The sequence below is a fragment of the Scatophagus argus genome, chromosome 22 (assembly GCF_020382885.2).
Source record: "Scatophagus argus isolate fScaArg1 chromosome 22, fScaArg1.pri, whole genome shotgun sequence".
NCBI lineage: Eukaryota > Metazoa > Chordata > Actinopteri > Scatophagidae > Scatophagus > Scatophagus argus.
In genome coordinates this window covers 12497923-12518297 of record NC_058514.1, presented here as the reverse complement: position 1 = coordinate 12518297, position 20375 = coordinate 12497923, and the positions used below count along the sequence as shown (strand labels likewise).

The window sequence follows — 20375 nt, the reverse complement described above, 5'->3', positions numbered from 1 at the left end:
ACACAAAGAACATAGACCAGGATACACTGTACCTGTTTAAATGAAAACTCAGAGATTAAGTCGTGTCCACTAGTGAATCTGTGCCTCATTAACTGGCATCTTAGATATGTCTGCCACTGTGTGTGTGCGCAATGGATATGTGCGTGTGTGTGTGGAGTTGCCCAGTGGCGTGCTGGATGATTTTTGGCTCTCTGTGTAGACAGCTCATTTTGGCAGCAGCTTCTTCCTTGTGTGCAGTGGCACAGCTGGTGCAGAGCCCTGTGAGTGCACACACACACACACACATACACACAGACTCACAAAACACATACTTCAAAATGCCAAACACCATCTAGCCTACTTGATCCAGACCACTGGTGAAATTACCTCAGCACGTACCTTAATGTCGTATCCTCCACGTCTGGATTCCTCTCTTTGTATCATTTGCTCTCCCTTGCTATTAAATGCTCACAGCAGTTTGTCCAATAATCATTAACCATAAATTACTCTCTCGAGCTCCTAACTCCATTATTTGCCCACAGGGATCATTACAGTTACATCTAATCTTATATAAATGGCATCCAGACAGGTGAGGATATGGTGCACAGTTGTTTAAGGGCATGTTGGATGTTAGCTTTACTGAAGCCATTCCAGGAACACTTGAGCCGCTGTTTCATTGCTATTTACTTTGAGTCAACAAGTCTGGAGTGGACAGTTGCTGATGAGCCTCTGAGGCAATAATTCATAACAGTGTGTGAGTGTTAAAGTAACCCTGGTGGTGTGAAGTGATGGAAACACTGGCACTGCAGATTAAACACAGTCAGAGGTTAGACGCTCATGTATCTTTGGTATATCTACCAAACATGTTGATGATCACTGACATTACATTGAATTTACTGTTTGCTCCATGTATTTATATAAAATGGACAGTACATACAGTATTAAATGTGTCACAAAGATCAGATTTACTACAGGGCTTTGGTATTGGTTTACAGTGAACTGAACAGGTCTTCCTAATAAACTGTTAGATCGCCCTATTTTGTCAAGAGAAATTAAATACAAATAAAATATTGAATATTAAATAAAATCAAATTATTGTTCTTGATCTTGATGGTGTCGCACTATAAAATGGACACTTCTTTCTTATTTCAGGGTACAGTATTACTGAATTTAGAGCATTAGTGGTGTGTACCGTATGTTGGTTGTTTCGTTCCGTCCCTTTTACATATACATCCAAACATACATACATTTATCTTTGTTGGCATAATAGTTCAGTACATGTTGCCAAAGTATCTCTCTCTTCTCTTCTCTCAGCTTTCCCTCCAGCTCCTCCATCTCTTTTACTCTCTCTCTCCATCTCTTTCTGTCTCCCTCTGTCAAAGAAAGCAGGGACCCTGGCAGGCCGCTCCCATCCAGCCTGGAGACGGCGATGATGTTTTAATTGTCACTTCTTGTTAAGGCGGCTGTGACATTCACGCAGGGACAGAGGGGAGGCAGTCGGCGTAATCAGAGGAAATAGACAGAAAGAGAGAGAGCGAGAGAGAGAGAGATAGAGAGAGAGAGATGGCACCCATTCAGCTCCTAAGAGTGGTATTTGGCTCTGAGCGCTGTGCCTCCCTCTCTCTCTTCCCCCCTGTCTCACCCCGCCGGGGCATGATCTGATTTGACAAGCGCAACGCTGTCATCTTGAGTTTGTCCAATTTGAAATTCTAATTAATGAACTCGGCGCCACTTTGTGTTTTTGTCGTTGTTGTTGTTGTTGTTGTGTTCCTCCTTCCTTCTTCTCCTTCCTTCTTAGGCCAGTTTGTCTTCTATTTGTCTTTTCTTTACCCTTCCTCTTCCCCTCACTCCTCCAGTCTTCTTTGCAGGCGGTGTCTCTGCAGAGGCCGCCGGTCGCTCTGGGTGAGATTGTGGTCTCACACCATAGCAGATGATATCAGTGGCTTTGGGTCACTCAATTAGAATCAAACTGTGTGAGTGTAGTACTTTTGTACATACGTGTGTGTGTGTCTACTTGACTCCATTGTGTTTGTCTCTGAATCCTGATGAGGAAACATGGAGTGGAGCGATGGCTGCCGGTCGCTGTCGCTGCAGGGCAGAGGAGTGGTCAGTCTCTCTCTCCAGAACTTCACACATTTACTGCACATTGAGAGGACAATTTCATCATACTGTTCTTCAACGGTGACACGGTGATCCTCGTTCGATTTAAACGAAAAGCATAGTTATGTGGGACAGGCAGAAGGATATTAATACCATATCTTTCTTCACCAGCGGGTGGTGCTAGCAGCCTACAAACCATAGAGCTCAGCACAGCACTGCTTCACAGAGGGAGTGTGGGGAGTGAGGTTTTGGAGGCCTGCCAATCATGATGAAAAACCACTGCAGAACTAATCTATTTCCATGCCCGTCCTAATCCACCAACACAACGATGGCATCATTTAATCACAAAATCACCATCACCACTATCACCACCATCCTCCTCTCCCTCACTCCCCTCCCCCCTCCACTGCATTAATAAAAAAAAGTATTTTTTTTGTAAATAAGAGCTTGTGATTAAGAGCAGATTAACGCACGCCTTCAGACGGACGGACAGGCAGACAGACAGACCCTGATGGGTTTTGTTAACATGAGAGTAACACTGGGTGTCAGTTGTGTGTGTCTGACATTACATCAACGTTATCCTCCTGCCGCTCGTGTTATTGCTCTTGGCTTAGAGTTTTAGGGGACTTTTTAACAGCGGCATTGCTTAAGAGCTTAGAGTAAATGGATGGATGGATAGATGGATGGATGAAGATCAGGCGCACACACACACACACACACACACACACAGACACACAGAGATCAGTGTCACTCACACAGCTTCAGCACCAAAGCCTGATTTGCTTTGTGGTAAAAGCTGTTTTATTTCTCATCAGTGTTGTAATGGAGATGCTCTGCTGTCACACGACACTTGAAGTCTCATTTTGTACTGAAGAAGAGAAAAATCAGCCATTTTGCTGCTCTGGTATTTTACCTCGTTCCGCACAAACTGTATCTGATTTTATGATGCATCATCTTCATAATGGTCAGACTTTGGAGATTGAATTCAGTAAAGCAAAGGAGTTAAACATGTTACAAGCGTATTTTAAATTTTTTTTTATAGTCTTACTATTTGCTGCTTTCACTATAATTTTGACCACCATCAGGATCACAAAGGGGATATTTTCTTTTTTGGATAATGGTTTTGTTATTGTAATTAAAGGATAATATTCATAAAAGTGTTTTTTTTTTTTTAACCTTTCATCCCTTCTAAATGCTGTAAGCCCCATTAGCTCACTTTAGGGACTGTATGAAAATTGTTGAGAGAGGAGGGAGGGTTGTGATTTTTTTTTTCTTTTTGCTAAACATTGTTTAAATGTGTTATCTTTCCAGAGAGCATGGCATTTGTCACAATGCTATAGCGGCTTTACTTTATTTGGCATCTTAATAGAAAACTTGAGAACAATAAAGGAAAATGTTGGTTTAAAAACAAAGAATGGGCTTGTACACGTTGCATTATTTTGTCATGTTTGCCATTATTTTGGTAATTGCTAATTTCGCTTCTGTGTAAAGTTGTGCAATTTTGGGGCCATGTTAAGGCACCAAAGGTTTACCTTGGAGCACATCATCTCATAATCTGCATGAATTCGCATTTTTGTGCGGAGGGTGTTTCAGTTTGTTTCATCAAGGATCTACAGAAAATATTAAAAACACAGGATGGTACTTTAAAAAGTGAAACATAATATTTACCCCCCCCCCCAAAAAAAAATTTTTCTCACCCAAATAATTTCTATACAATCCCTTACTGCCAAAGATCAGCATCTTCTTATTTCATATCACAAAGCAACCCAGCAGATTTTTTGTAAAATTAGAAAAGATGACTCACATCATAAAATGCAGTATAGATGCTGCCAGTCGTCTTGCCAATGGTGTGGTTTGCTCATGATCAGTGAAGCAGTATCTCAGAATTGAAATGGTAATGATTTATTTTTAAACTGCTGCTGCGAAGCACCGTTAATATTAAAATCTCTCCGTGCGTTTGAATTCAGCCTCTGTGGGTGAAGCATGTACTTTAGTCGCAGGTGGGCACATTTTGTCTTGGAATGCAGGACACCTACTTATTATTCAGTGGTGTGTTGAATACGTGTGTGTGTGTGTGTGTGTGTGTGTATATGTGTTTGTATCAAAAAGGACGGTGAGTAATGTTCTCCAGGCCTGGCGGCTGGCCCTGCTCTGTCTCCCTGCAGGTGGGAGTGAGTCACACACACACACTTACACACACGCGCACTCTCTCTTTCTCCCTCACAAACACACACACACACACACACACACACACACACACACACACACATGTAATGTCACCCATTTCATGCTGACCACCTAAGTGTGCCAGCCCAGCGACCATGGCAGCCAACTGGCCAGTGAACAACTGTCTGTCTGTCTGTCTGTAGAGCAACAGCACATACCACCACAGCACATGCAAACACACACACACACACACACACACACACACACACACACATGCAGTCATTCTCTCTCATTACTCACACACGTCTGACACATCCCTGTCAAATGCCAACTCAAGTTAAGGTGGAAAGAAGGTACCTTTCTTTCTCATCCTTTCATTTGGCCTCCCTGTCTGTCTCGATGTTTCTCTCAAAATTCAAATCTAAGCTGCTTTACTGTACAATTTGTGAAGTTCAACAGCATTGAAGTAAGGCATTACTGCAACACCCGAGATACACACAACAGCAAACACACATCTGCAGTCACAAACAGTGCAGTTCCATGCATTTCTTAAAGTAACAACTGTTTCAGCTCTTCTGATTTTAAAGTGGTATTTCACTATTTGACATGCTTTGTCAGTGTACTTCTATACTCTTATTTATAGGAATTTTGAGTCTTGGCTGCAAAATCCATGAAGGCATTTTGCTGGATTGCAGAAGAAGCCGCCGTCTCACCGTCTCTTCTCTTGTCTCTCTCTCAGTACTATCATTTTCTCTCTGCTTTTTATTTTTCTTCCATTTCTAGATATGTTTTTGAATTTTGGTGAATATTTCAATATTTTCATTGTCCTCTAATGTAAGCTAATGTGCTTGATGCCTGGGTGCTATAGTGTCAGTATTCCTTCAGGAAAACAACAGAGTTGAGTCCTGTAACACTTCGTCTTGTCCCATACTAACGCTGTCTTGTGTTGTGCACACATCAGAAATCATCGTAGTAAATGACCACATTATAATGCTTCACTGATGGGTCTATCCATCAACTGTAAGAATGAACTGTGCAAAGGTTTGTGTGTGTGTGAGAGAAAGAGAGAAAGAGGAACACCCTTTTCCATCATTTGCTAATCAGACATCATAATTTGCTCTGGCTGAATATTGAAATATGTCTGCTGGTATTTGTATCACTCCATCAGGGTTGAGTAAATGACGATGTGACAGGCATGGATAACCCACCAGACGGGACGTGACTGTGTGTGTATGTGACTCTGTGTGTGTGTGTTTAAGTGTGTTTTAATGATGTTCTGTGGAATCGGCGATGTATGGTTGCCTCTGAGCGCGGATAAAACAGTTAAACACAGTAATTGCCATTTACACTCAGCTGTGCTGCCGTTCCCATGGGAGAGCTCAGCACTCAATGGGTACCACACACACACACACACACACACACACACACACACACACACACAGAGACACACTCAAACATACATACACGTCTTATTTGAGAGGGTTTCATTTTTAACAGCACCTCTAATGTCTTGGATTTGGAAGGTCTGGTTCTGAACCTATAACCTGCTGCCACATCACTTGGCACGTCCATAGGTGACATCTTGGGATCATCATAAATATTACACACTGCCCTGAGGCAGCCGAAGGTTTCTGGGTCATTTTACTCCTGTCTCCGTTTCTGGCTCTCCTTAAAAATAATATATATAAATAATAAAGTTTTTTTTTCTCTTCTGTTTTTCTAGAAATCTGATTATTTATTTATATATTTTTTGTTTTATGAAGCTTGTTTACTTCCTGAAACTGAGTTTTAACCATCTCTCTTTCTCTCTCACTCTCACTGTGTGTGTGTGTGTGTGTATGAGAAAGAGAGAGGTGTGTGTTTCCTGGTGTATAAATTAAGAACACATAATTTCTCCTTTAGGTCACTGAAACAACAGAGCAGTCACCCGCCTGCTAAGTATGAATGTGGGCCGTAGAGAGGGACATAAATGACCCATTGTGAGTTTGTGTGTGTGCGTGTGTGTGTGTATGTTTGCCTTTGCCCATGTCTACAAATGTGTGCACAGAGTATGTATTTTTTGTATTTTTGCAAAGTGTGTGTGTGTGTGTGTGTTCATGTGTGTGGCAGTCTTGACTGAGTGTGTGTGATTAGGTGATCGCTGCTTTATATTCCCCACAGAGAAATAAAGAGAGTATTTCCCCTGAAAAAACAACGGCGCACAAAGGGTCCTTTGACAAGGCAGTGTGTGTGTGTGTGTGTGTGTGTGTGTGTGTGTGTTTAGGCAGAGGGGGGTTGGCAGTGCTGGTCTTGGACCCTCTGAACCCCCTTCAGCTGTGACCCACTGCCAGCGAGGCTTGACAATACCTTGTATGTATATGTAAAGACAACATAAGGCTGCCCTGGCCCGAGTCACAAGCTCAAGACAGAATTTTCACACCGATCCACATTTTAATGACATATAGATGAGACTGTTTAGTTAAGAGTGCCTGTCTTGTCTTGTTTTGATTAAATCAACTTTTTTTGGTGCATTCCAAGAGTTATTTTGTGAAGTGCTTCTAGTTAGTCTCGGCTCAGTCTGCATCTTCTTCTACTTCAGTGGCTGAGTTCCTGCAATCTAATTTAACAATCCCAAAGAACTTATCCCAAATCACCAAAGCTTCACTGGGCACATGCCATAAATTTTCACTGTGTGAGGCTGTATGTTATCCATAGTGACAAGCAAAATCACATGGTAGTTTTCACTGAAAGAGCTCAAAACAGAAATTACATGGCTAATGTTGTGCAGAGGTTTTTAAATATGGTCTAAAAAGGTGTTCCATCGGCTCAGATGTCCTGTCAATCGACATACACTTATGGCTGGATCAACCATGGTACACTTGAGTCACTCAAGGTTCCTCTTGTGCTGGAAGACTACCCACTCTAAAGTAGGAACTAGAAAAGTTCCTCAAAATTCAGTTAAAGACCTACAATCGTTCTTAGTTCTTGAAGTGCAGATTCAGTTAAAAGGGCTGTATATAAAACTATTTTCTTAGTTTTAGAGCTACGAAAGGCATTCCAATGTTGCATTTACAGCTGGTTGCACAGACCCCGAGTGGTCAAAAAAGGTCAGTTTATGCAGGTTTAGTCACAGCATAAACACCAATTAGAGCCAAGAGTTTCTCCCCTGAGCATGCAGAGGGTCATCTTTTAAGCTTTGGATACTGCTCTTACTCAGAAGAGACTGTGTTTTGTGTTTGGTCCAGCTACTTAAATCTGAGTTTCATTTGTTGCACACGCCATGCTCTCACAGAAATCTTTCTTCTCCTTATCTTCGTTCATCTCTCTCTCTCTCTTTCACCTTGCTGTCAGACTATAATGTCATGTTGTAGCAATGTCACCAAGTGTTAATACCTTAGCTGTCATCACAAAATCCCATGTCTCCGGTTCCTGCCCCTGTATTCATCTATATCTCCTTTCAACTGCTCACGTTAAAGGTTAGTGCACCTCCATTCCTCCACCTCCTCCTTCATAAAGACAATGATTAGTAAAAGGTAGCCAGGCAGACTGACAAACAGACAGATAGATGCTTTCCATTTCCCCTCAGAGATCAACGCTGTACCGCACACAGACAGACACACAGGGGGATTATTTGGGAAAATTCCAGGGCATTTGTTCCAGAGTGGCACCACGGGCCTCTGAACACCAGCGATTCAGCTAATGTCACTGTGTGAAAGCATCAATCTATCAACAAAACCCTACTTTGTAGGTCAAAAGGCTTTCAGCAAAAGACAGAAAAAAAACAAAACAAAACAACGGCTCCACATTTCACCGGTGAGTGAGAGAAAGAGGCCTCGAGCAGGAGTGAAAAGAGAAAATTGTTACTATTACTGTGGAAAAGCAAAGAAAGTAGAGAATGGAAGAAAAAAATTCTCCATGAGAAAGAATAATCAAGATGGTTATTTTTCTGCCGGATACCGCTGCTCCCTTGCATTATCAGAATTGATCGTGCCTATAATTTGGGGTGGGGTGGGGGGAGCGGGTACACACTGAGAAATAAAGAGGTACGGAAGGCCCTATTTTTGTGCCGACAGATATCAAACACTGTGATATTGTAGCAGTTAAGTGGCAATTTTATTTGGGTGCAAGTAGAGTGATGCCATTCTGTGCTTTTTTTGGTGACTTTAGTTGGCAAAGGTGGTCTTCTATGCCCAATCACTATCACATAAACCCTGGTTTAGTATGTCGAACTATCATTTTGATATAATTATTTAACTAGAAGACAAATTGACATACACTAAATAGGCAAAAGTATTGAGATGGGGCTCGGCCCCTTACTTACAGTGAAGGGAAATCTTAATGCTTCAGCATACCAAGAAACAACACTCCAACAACCAAAATCTTGTACAAAAGCCTTCCCAGAGTGAAACCTGTTATATCTGCAAAGCTGTCTGTATCATCAATGTCATCATAGTCCTTGTTGGTGTAATGGTCACGTGTCCCAATACTTTTGTCTATATAGTGTACCTGATTATTGACCTCCTTGCATTGTTGAATCAGATAAAGTTTCATCTGAAAATGTTCTAAATGTATTTTGACTGCTGGGTACTAGCAGTCAAAACTAGTCTGTCATCAGTACTTGTCATCCCCTTCTTCCTGTATATGTGACTGGTGTTTTAAATTGCTAACTAGTTATTGTGTAAGCAAGAGAAAGCATGTGGGAAGTTTGGAGGTTGAGGTTGTGCTGTGACTTTACCTACCATTTACAGTATTTTGTGAGAAAAAAAAGGAGACATATCAGAGACAAAACAAGTGAGATGACATCAACTAAACAAACAAAGGCATAATCAGGGTGACACACTCATGAACTCATACACAAACACACACCTCTCTGCCCTCCAGAGGTACACTATCTGCAGCAGAAAGTTCCATGCAGACACTTCCTGCAGGTCCCAGGAACAATGGCCATTGTCGCAGTCTGTACCACTGATATGCTGTGACCTAACCTCCACGTCTCAGCTGACAATAAATTCTCCACCTTTAAATGGAACAAGCGATGATAGATTAACAAGGTAGTGGCGCCAAAAATATCTCTATATATATTTTTTAAAAAAACAGCAACTGGGTTAAAAATGTGAAATGTAAAATGTGTAAGATTGAGGCAAAAACGCAAGCAGGAAGAACTGCATGGCTGCTGGTTCTCACATTTTAATTTGTGATGTTTTCTTATTGTTCATGTCATTGACAGTTTAGCAGCAAACTTCCACCAAAAGCCCAGACAGACAAGGCAGAAAGACAATGGAGTCACCTTAACACCGAGCGTTAACACAAAAGCACTCGGCTTAAATGTTTCAAATAACTCACATATCTGAAGGGAGCTTCAGAAATATCTGCTCTCCAGCTGCTTCACATTCCTGCCTTCAAGAGCAAAAACTCTTTACAGTCTTTTTACACTGTATCACACTGATTAAACAGGCCACTATACAATTCATCAGTTTATTTAAACAGACTTTTAGCTGACAGAATATGACGATGCTCAAATGTGGTTGATGGGTTAATAGAGTCTGACTGTGAGGCACTGACTGTACTTTGTGAAACATCAAGCAGATATACTTGGCAGATAAGTCTTTTTCATATTGGCTTTCACTGGCTTTTATTGGCTGAACTGTAGCTAACGTGTCTTACATTCAATCCAGTCTATCTTTTGAGAATGAATCACTTTACCTCTATAGACCCTTGATTCGTGTGAATAAAGTGAATAAAGATGGTGCTCAGTATCAGTAATGGTGGCAAGTTTGACTCTTTTTACTGTAGTTCTTGCTACTCGCCACACAGCCTGAGCGGCCTGGCTGTCATGTGACAAAAGATTGAGGACCTGAGGATGGACGCACAGTTGAGTGAGTCGTGAACTAATCATTTCTGTTTCCTGTCCTGACTGAGCTTATGCAGCTGCCTGCCGTGTGGCGAGAGAAGGTACTGCATGAAAATGAACGAATCGCTTACTGAGAGGACTTATTACCCCCGAGTCATATAAAAGACTGAACGAACTGAACGAATCGTTCACAAACACCTCATCAGTACAGTATTAGTATCCTCAGTGGACGGTATTCATATTGGACGAGCTACAATGCAGAATTTACAGTACATCTAATGTTAAAGTTCATGTTTAGAACTACAGAGTCAGATGACAATAAATAATCTGCTCTTCCTTGATGATTCTTGTCTCAAAGTAGGCAAAATGGCATTGGCCTCACACTGGGTGATCACTGGTCAAATCTGGGAGTCTTTTACGTGAAACTGAGCAGAACCAGAGAAGCTAAACCAGCTGGTGTTTCCCTCCTGTACCGGAAAGAAACTGCAGTTTTTTAGGAATGTGATCGTGATGAAGTGGGTTCACATGAAGCCTGCACACATGCAGCCTCACAGAAGGAATTAACCAGACGTAACACTTTCACTTCCCCAGACAATGCAGGGATTCAAACTTCTGCGCTGCGGCATGAAATAGATAGAAAACTCTCTGTAACATATTGAGAGAGGGGGGAGAGAGAGAGACAGGGACAGAGAGAAAATAAGAGCATTGTGTTCATTAATCAGCTGATGACACGGCTCCAGTGGCCTTAGTAGAGTGGGAAATAATGGAGCACAACCAAGCTCCCTTACCTTATGTTTAGCATGATCCTCGAGGGTGTTAGAAAAGGGTTCCAACATTCGACAGTGCTTTTTTTCTTTATGACACAATGTGTGTGTGTCTCCCCCCCGTGTGTGTGTGTGTGTGTGTGTGTGTGTTTCAGCATCTCTTCGTCCCCATCTGTACAGAGCAGCTGCCGTTAGGATGCTTCTGGGGATTAAACGCCTCTCTCACACACAATCTGCCTTCCTCCCCACCACTCATCCACACCTTCACCTTTCCACCTCCTTCCTCTTTTTCTTTTCATTCACTCTTTCTATCTCCCCTTTCATTATTTCATCTCAGTTTTTGTATATTTTAGGGTCACATTCCACAGCATTTTAATGTACGGGGAATTACCATGTGAGCCTTTTTAAATAGCCTTTTTAAGCCTCTTTCAGCTCTGTTTTGGTTATGTGATCTGCAGTTTTACTGTTCTGGTTCTTAACGTTTTCATCAGCCCTGTTTCCGAACACATGTACGCAGCTCCTTTCAAGAAGAAAACTCTGAAGAACCTGCTGTACAGCACCTGCCCCTCATCAAATCGCAGACAGATAGAGTTAGCGAGAAGCGATTGAGGCATTTCATAGCTTAAGAACTAGATAAGTCCCTTGTGAGTTGGTGGAGAGCAAAACGGAGCTAAAATGAGGGTGAGTATTGGACTCACAGCTCAGAATCCAAATGAATGCTTACATTTCTCCCTGTCTGCTAGATGTTGAATTAATATGGTGGTAATATGTCAGTGTTGTGTTAACAGCTTGTTTCGTTGCCCCCAAGTGGCAAAATTTTAATTGATGCTGCTTGCCAACTTGCCATGTGGCAGGACTGCCCTTTATGCTTCAGTCTCGCCTTGGACAATCTTTACTGTCCAGAGTACTCCATGTCCTTTTGTATGAATGGGTTGAGAGTTCATTAGCATTTTATCAAATCTGAATACAGCATCAAATCTGCTCCTTCAATGTGTGTCTGATATCGTTTAAGTAGAAAGAAAATGTATAATTTCCAACATTAAAATCTTTAAAATGGCACCTATTCTTTCTCCCTTATTAAAAATTCCAGACTTTATGTTTAACAGCTGGACACAAGGTGTCTCCTACTTTACTCAAGTCCATTCTCAGTTATTGTGCACTGGAGACTTCAAGTTTCCACATCACGCTTGGGTATGCTGACTGTCGGGTCAATAACCACCCTCATAGGGTCCACCTCTTATAATCAGATTTTCAGTGAGTACAGTGAAAACAATTAATTTTTTCAGACTTGATGTAAAGCATTCAACTGTAGGAACAAGGAAAAACGAGATAAGTTAGGATAATTGAAAACTGTAGTGCAATAAAGACGCATGTCATCCAGCTTGGAAACAGCTGTAAGAATCCAACTGCAGGTATGACACTGTGTCGCAGATTATAACAACAGTTACTTTTTTATGGACAGTGTGAATCAGAGCAGACTTTGCTCTCAAAAACCCCTCACAGTCTCTGGATCCAGCAGCCATTTACATAAATGTTTTCAGCTTTTAACCGTGTATCCGAGCCTCCTCGCACATGAAAGATTAAATAAAATGAGAATGAACACACTTTATGCGAAGATTTGAAAGGTTTAGTATGCAGACACGACTGTTTTTATGTGTGAAAACATGATGTGCGTGTTTGTGAGAAAAACTCCGCGTGACAGACGAAGAAGTAAACTGTGTGCGTGCGTGTGTGTGTGTGTGTGTGTGTGGTGTGTGTTAGCATGGCTCGAGGGGTGAGTGAGTTTTATCCTACTGTCAGAGAGAATGTGTCAGATTTCGACTCCTTTGTTCCTTGTCGCCGAGTCTTGTCGTTACGTCTATCCGTGTGTGTGTATGCGTGTGTGTGTGTTTGCCTGCCATCCCTGTCAGCTTTAGTTATTAGTCACTGGCTCTGTCGAGAGGCGCCTTTTTTTTTTTTTTCCAAATAGTTTTGAAGTCATAAATCCATAAGCAGACAGATGTAAGCTGGCGACCAAATACAGATATATATTAGGCATTCCCCTGCATCCAGCAAGCTGCTTGATGGGACATAAATGCAATCATATCCTTTCTCCCAAATCCCTCAGAGCTTTCACATTCTCCCTTCACCACTGCTCATAGACTATTAAGATACAGATGCTCTTGCTGTATACGCTACAGTCATTCGGCTGAGATAATTCCCATGTATACCATATGTCTTCACTTAAATTTTGATACACTGCATCTTCTCTGAAGTGCTGATAAGACGTTTGAGTGGAACGCGGCAAGCATTGTGGTCCAAAGCACCGTGTGGGCCGCAGAGCTGGACAGCCTGCAAAGAAAAAGCAGAGTGAAAGAGAGAAACTGAGTGAGCACATTTTGAAATAGGTTATTCAGAGGAGCACGTCACAATCAAAAAGGAAACAGGTGATTTCTTTGGGTTGTGGAGGTAATCTGTCAGCATGTGAGAATGGGAACAAGATAAGTTACATCCTGCCTGTCGCCCAAAATGGAAACCCTTTGAAATCATTATGCTCCTATTACTGTAATTGAGTTTGAGAATAACACCAAATGCTTCTATAATACCAGATTATGAATTCATTATGATATGCTGTGATAATGCTGGCCAGATGCTGCGTTTTGTCTCTGCCGGTGAATGAATCTAATCCAAACTGGACATCTGACAGCAGAGGTTTTCATAACCCTCAAATGACTTTGATCAGGTTTTAGGTTGTATTCATTTGCAAAAATACTAATTAAACACAGAAAAGAAAGAAAAAAAAAACCCCACAGGAAATCAAAGCTGGCCACAGCATGATGATTGCAGGTGGACAAAAAAAAAGTCCTAAATTTAGCTAAAACAATGATTTAGTGAGGAACTGACAGAAAATGGAGACAACACACCGAGATAACTGTACGTTTATTAACTTATCCAAAAAGGGACGTCTGAGAGTGAAGATTATTCAAAACATTCAACATTTTTTTCAACAATTAAGTTAAAGGAAACAAGCAGAAAAAAGCGAGCTTGGTAATAATACTGCTGCAGTTTAGTTGCACAGCGTCTGCTCGCAGGCACACAGAGGTGGTTTTGGAACAGGAAGCACCGCCTTGACCCTTGCTTCCTCCATTGCGCCTTGTTTATGTTCCAACGACTTCCTGCATTTCTCTGTCATTTCTCAGGCTTGGAATAGCCATGCCGGCAGATGGATATACTATGATATATTTGTCTAGAGGAGCGTATACGTGTAGAAATAGCAACGTAAGCTGAAGGGAAAGCTGCTTCCTATTATTGCTCTGGTGGAACTGCAGTGCTCGTTTCCAGTCACTAGAGGGTGGTTAAAGCTGAGCTATGTGAGCGGGACTCAACTGTCGAGATACAGTACATGACAGGAGGTAAGATTATTGACACAAAATGAGCTCTCCTCTCTGTGGACTATACTTGGCATCCAAGCTAGAAGTTTTTATCCAATGCAGGATTTGATTATTCAAGCATATTTTTGAGACAAGAAAATCGGTAAATCAAATTGGTAAGGTTTTCAAATTAGAGCCTTTAACAGCAAACATTATGACCAGTAGCAATTTTCTCTATAATACTTCTGAAGCTCGTCTACAGCATCCTCAAAGACTCTGAACAGTATTAATTAAACTACCCACAGTATCAGTGTGATTTGTGTGCATGTGTGTTTATGTGCCGCCTCTCTTGAAATCCTGCCTTCCGTAGCAGGTATACATTTGTTTTCTAGCCTAAAACAAATATCTTTACCCTTTTCACAAGTTCATCAGTAGCCATGAAACAAGATGAGTAAAATTGGAAAGACAGAAATCCATTTAGAAATTCAAGTTGCATTTCCTTTTGACATGTTACATATCGTTTTCCTCTTTGGGTGGGTGAGTGGGGAGGGAGTGGGGGATACCGTTCGAGGAGCCTTGTCGCCCAGCAGGGTGTCATTTGGCCTGGCTTTTAAGCTTCAGGCCCCAGGGGTCTAGCACAGGCTGCCAAATGCTGCAAAGGTAGCTGTACTACAAGCTACTCAACAGTAATATTTGATACTCAGTGTGTGTGTGTGTGCCTTTTGCTTTTCCTTTCTTGGTAAGAATATCAAAGAGGAGTTAAAGAGATGGACTATAACACTGAATTCAAAATTTTGACTATATAATGGGGATAAGATTAATAGTTACAAAGTAATTTTTCTGTAAGGAATTTAATTTTATGAAGTTATGTGCCATTATAACCCGCCCACACTCCACCCCCCCCCCACCCCCCGGTGACTTCAAAGGAATCCGTGCAGATGGCTGAGAAGTCAGAGATGGTTTTGTGCACTGAGAAAAGAGAGGAAATTGACAATAAGATCTCTCTTTGATTGAGCAGTAAAAGTTCTGCTTAAATTATTGGCTTCCCACACACACACAGAGCAACATCCATGGAGCTATAAGAAGGAGGAGGGAGAGACAGACAGAAAGGGGGCTGCACATGATCTTGATTTGGAGCAGCTTGAAACAAATTAGGACATTTCTGATGCCCAGTTTTGAAGTAAAAAGACCAACACTGATTTTGGAAACGGTCCCAAACAAACCAAAACACGAAAGCTCTTACAACTAAATTGCTTTGAGAAAAACAGATTAGTATGTCATATAAGCATGAAAAGATGTAGGTCTCTGAGAGACAGGGCCGTCACTAGGGTATACTGACGTCATGAGTTCAAATTTCCCAAAGACTCTGTTCAGTTATACTCTGTACATCTTTTTTAAACAATCCAAAGTTCTTTCTAAACTCAGCGCAGCCAACTAAACTCTCTCTCAAAGGCTTGTGTCTTTTCTCTTCCCTGTGATAAATACCAGATTCCACAGGCGTTTATTAGGGAATTATAGACCCATAAAATAATACTTGACAGTTTTGTTTGCAAACCTGGAGAAATACTGAGTCCTTCATTTATTCATTTGTTTTCATTTGTTTGCTCAGTGATCAAAATGAAATACGCTGAGTCTGAATAGAATTGGAATTACAGAATGTAAACTCAGGAGGCTAAAACCGGCTGTTCCCTGAGCTACCTAGCTGCTAAACGCTAAAGAAAGCAGAATGAATTTGGAGTGACATCCCAGTTATTGCTCATGACATTTGTGCATCGTCCAGGCGCATATGCGCAGTAAAAGCTGCACCTAGGGGAGGTTTTGTGTGTGTGTGTGTGTGTGTGTGTGTGCGCGTGTGCTGATGAGCTAAGCGCAGCTGAGGACAGACAGTGAATGAATAATAAAGTGTGTCAAACCTGACCTATGCGGTCACCTTATGTAGACGTTACCCCGCTTGACCACCAATCTCCTCTCCATCATGCACTCAAATACAAAGCCTCTTACGTGAGCTAACTTCCGAGTGAGGAGACGCCAGTGAGTGCCTTTGTTTTCTCCAGCTGTAACATACAATAACTATTGAACTGTGAAAGTGAATTGGACAGGGATCAACCACATAATATAGTTTTGACAGCCTTTGAAGCGCATCAGCTCTGCCCCCACGCTTTTGCTGATTGCCCCTGAGCCCTTTTTCTCCTCTGCAGAGGCATACTGTGGCATTTACAGGGTACAGTGGGCAGCAAAACGCTCAATAGAAACAAGTAAGCGTACACGGATGGAGAGCAAGGTCCAGTGACTGGGGCGTAGGGTGAATCATTTAATGTGGATGAGTGGATCAGGGATGTGGTTGTAAATAAAAAGCTGGGTATGCAATGATCTTTAGCTAGTGAGAACCATAAGACAAACATCAGCTTATCGGTAAGTTATGTAAGTATTGCATCACTTCAACACCACCATTTTTTATCTGTCTTGTCCTGAATATAAGACAAGCAGCAGATGGACGTGATAATAGTAGGATGAGCACTCAAAATTTGTCTTTTTGGATTTTTTCTTTTTAAGAAATCAATAGCAACAGTCTACTGACACAAACGCTTGTCTCGAGTGTGTGAACACACACTGAGCAGAGGCAGACCAAAACCATTCCTGTCTACCGTTGCTATCGATTTAACAAGAATGCAAGGAAAATGTGCTAGTGGAGCTTTGGCACTCGCAGGTTAAAGACTTCAATAGATTAGATTCAAAGACAATGAGCAGAACTTGTTCCATGCTTTGTAATGCCTCTGGAGGGTCTGAACACTATTCTTCCAACTCGTATCCCCTTGTTTAATGTTTTGATGATGGCACTGCTGGTGAGTGCTGTTGAACATATCAGTGCAAAATCCCCCATTGTTGTTCAGTCTGGTTGAGATATGGCAACTGTGAGGCCCATATTCACATCTTTTTTTTACTCATCAAACTAGTGCTTGAATTGTGCCAGAGTTACTATATTCTAGTGAATATAGTTGGATGTTTTTCTAAATGTCAGGCAAAATGATTCCATTTCCAAGAAAGCTACTGAGATACAAGATGCCAGATCAGTATTTTGATTTCTGCAATTTCCTGCAAAAATAATCTGTCAAAACAGAACCAAGTGGTTTTGAAGTTAACATTTTAATAACATATTTTGCACAGGCTGGATTAGAGTAATGGCATGTTTTTGTATTCCAGTTGAAACACTGGATCAATCCTGTCTTTCTCTTATACAAGGATTCTGTTTTGTTTAAGTTTTCAATTTGTCAGCTGTCTGTATGAGTTCAAGATCTGTGGAAGCAGCCCACTTACTTCTTAGGCTCCATAATTGAGCTAAATTCTTACTGTATTTTATTGAATGAATGGTCAGCCAATGAATGAACTGAAAGAGAGCACTACAGACAAAGCTTGTTAGTCTACGCAAAGGGCAGGAGAGTCATTACTAGTTTTGCACTGCCCTGATATATATATATATATATACATATATATATATATATATATATGTATATATATATATGAAAAAGGGGCTGTCAAGGCTGTCAAGGTCAACCAGCTAAGCTTTGGGTCAAAAAACGAAAACAACAAATTTAAAGATGCTGAATTACTATAATAATATAAATATTTCTGTTTTTGATTGTTAACCTACAAGTCACTCAGTGGAGCCCAGCACTGTTGCTGGCTCAAGCGACTATGTGATGGATAGTAAGGCTTTGTGTGGAGTTGATGTCCACAACAACTCTGATACTGACACATTAGAAGTTAGCCACCCTGACAGTCTACAGCTGCAGCTTGCTTCAGGGCACATCCGCCCACTATGATTTCAGTCCTGTTTGCAAAATTAGTTCAGGCCAATATGGCTTCCCAACTGTATTCTAATACTCACAGAGCCTCTGGGACCACTCCAGACTGTGATCGTTACTTCTTAGGATGCTAATGAATTCTCATCACTATTATGTATCATAAACAATGTGTATCAGTGTAGCGCTCTGAAACATTGTGTGGTGGAATTTGACAACTGTTTAGAGTTTTGGTGAGTTTGGAGATGGCTGGCCTGTTGTGCTGTTGGTGGCTGTTCTGACTCTGTGGTGGTGCCTGTTCTGTAGAGGAAACAAACTGATGTCTACGCCCCTTGGTGCCTCAGCTTTGTGTGATTTGCCCAAACCTTGCTGTGTATGTGTGTTTTTCTGTGTGTGTGTGTGTGTGTGGGCATGCATGTGTGTATAATGTGAAGTGAAGTGCAAAGAGAGAGCGGGAAAGAGGTGGAGTGGCGAGAGAGCGACAGAGAAGTGACATAAATCAATGTGAGCACCCAAACCACCATCACCAGCAGTGGCAGCAGCCTCCCCGACCTCCATCACCTCTCTGCCTTTCCCTGGGAGAGACGTCTAGAGACAGAGTCACAGGAAAGACAGTCTCCTCTACAACGCAGCATCTGGTAAGTCATAACAGACATAGAAATACCTCCCACCGTGCACAAGTTGTGGAAGCGATGGCAACAAGGGTGCGCTGGCGGTGTGACTCGGCTCTCCAAGGCGCAGAGCGCACAGAGCGGAGCAGACGCGGCTGATGCCTTTTTCTGCTCCTCCCGTGCACCAGCTCCTCTCCGCTGCCTCTGTCAAAGCTGCCGCTGCTGTAGGAAAGAGAGCAGTAACGCTCGGAGCAGGACAGCAAGAGAGCTGCCGCCGGTCCGCCTCAATGCATATGTTTTAAAGCCCGTGAGGAATTAGGGATTGGATTGGGGGAAGTTTTTTTCCGCCAATCACCACGATGCCTCCCGGAAAGCAAGAGAGAGCCGGAGTCGAGCAGGGAGAGGGAGAGGTAGAGAGTAGCAGAGGATAAAACATCAATGTTGCTTTAAAATTCATGGAGGGTTTTGTGTGTGGTATTCTCTGATGTGGATACAGTATTCCCATGTGTGTTTGGTATCCATTATGGTGCTTTAAAGTTACTGACTATGTCAGTGTAATTCTAACACAGTTTATAAGTTTGGATAAGGTTTATCCAAACATCCAGCTTGCATTTTTATAGAATAAACTATTACAGATATTCGGTAAGATTCATTTACATTATTACTGTTGATTTTCTTAGATTGTTTTTTTAATCTATCATCCAGCTACTCACTGGTTTCCATTCATTTACACTATGAAAAAAGTTGGACTCCGCTGTCTGGTCAGTGTAGATTTTGTGTTCAGTACAAAATGACTCCTTGGCAATCCTTGAATCTCGGACAAAACAGGATACATGCAGTTGTCCGACAGAAAAAAAAAAATCTTCTTCTTCAGAAAAAAGATTACACCATAACATCCAGGTGATGTTTTGTTTCCTTTACTTTTAACTCTTCAAAACTGGATCTGACCTGAAAGTTATGGTTACTTGGACAGTGATCTGTTTTTATGAAGTATCAGGACCGGCCAGAAACACAGTTTGGTTTACTTCTTTGGCAGGGATTGTTGATGTGCTTAGCGGTCAGTTTTCAATACTGTCCTGTACTGGTTCATGATGATTTATCCTGGCCGCCGTGGTCATCACTTTCGGTCAAGCTATCAAAAGGACTGAAGCACCGTCAACTGGTTGTGTTTTTTGGGCGTGCTGTCAGCAGGCTTTAGGGATAGCAATATCTGTCTGTCAGTCCGTAGGTCAATCCACCACTTTTGGTCTCTAGTGCCATGAAATTTTGTGCAGGCATCCATTCAAGAGAGATGAGTCCTACTTATTTCAGTGAGGCCCTGACTTTTCCTCTGGTGTGGCCAGAGGGTTGACACTTGCAGTTCAGAGTGAAATATGTTCATAATGAAGGGATGGATTATCATGAAATCTGTTACATATATTCAAGGCCCCTTAAGGTTACTTTTACATGACTTTGATGATCCTCTGACTTTTCCTTCAGGTCAAAAATTTTGCTTATTAGGGGAAATTTCTCAACATCTACCTGATGGATTGGCACCAAAGTTTGCACAGACATTCACTTGGCCCAGAAAATGAATTGTAATTTTAAAATTAATGACATGACATTTTATCTACTACCTCAACATCAGATTAACACATCAATTTTTCCAGTATTCTGGTATATGACCCAGTAACTGCAAACACATACTATTTCCGTCTGCTTCAGGACTAATTTGTGTTGTTTTTTAAGCAAAGATGTTGAACATGGTTGACATTCTACCTTCCAATGAACAGCAT

The 20375-nt window shown here is 41.6% G+C and overlaps 1 protein-coding gene and 1 long non-coding RNA gene across 8 annotated transcripts in view; one reads left to right on the top strand and one right to left on the bottom strand.

The window, feature by feature from the left end:
• Positions 1-11210: 11210 nt before the first annotated feature.
• Positions 11211-20375, bottom strand: part of LOC124053467 — a 254075-nt gene continuing 244910 nt past the window's right edge. Inside the window, exon 4 of the long non-coding RNA XR_006842158.1 lies at positions 11211-13170. This is a non-coding gene — a long non-coding RNA (uncharacterized LOC124053467). The remainder of the gene's footprint in view (positions 13171-20375) is intronic.
• sox5 (SRY-box transcription factor 5) overlaps positions 13999-20375 on the top strand; it is a 216014-nt gene continuing 209637 nt past the window's right edge. For 4 of the 7 annotated variants that reach the window (XM_046378638.1, XM_046378637.1, XM_046378634.1 and 1 more), the window contains exon 1: positions 13999-14231. The gene's annotated coding sequence lies outside the window, so the exon portion shown is untranslated. Of the gene's footprint in view, positions 14232-18423; positions 18628-20375 lie in introns of those variants that run through there. The other 3 variants (XM_046378639.1, XM_046378636.1, XM_046378645.1) reach the window with 2 other exon arrangements.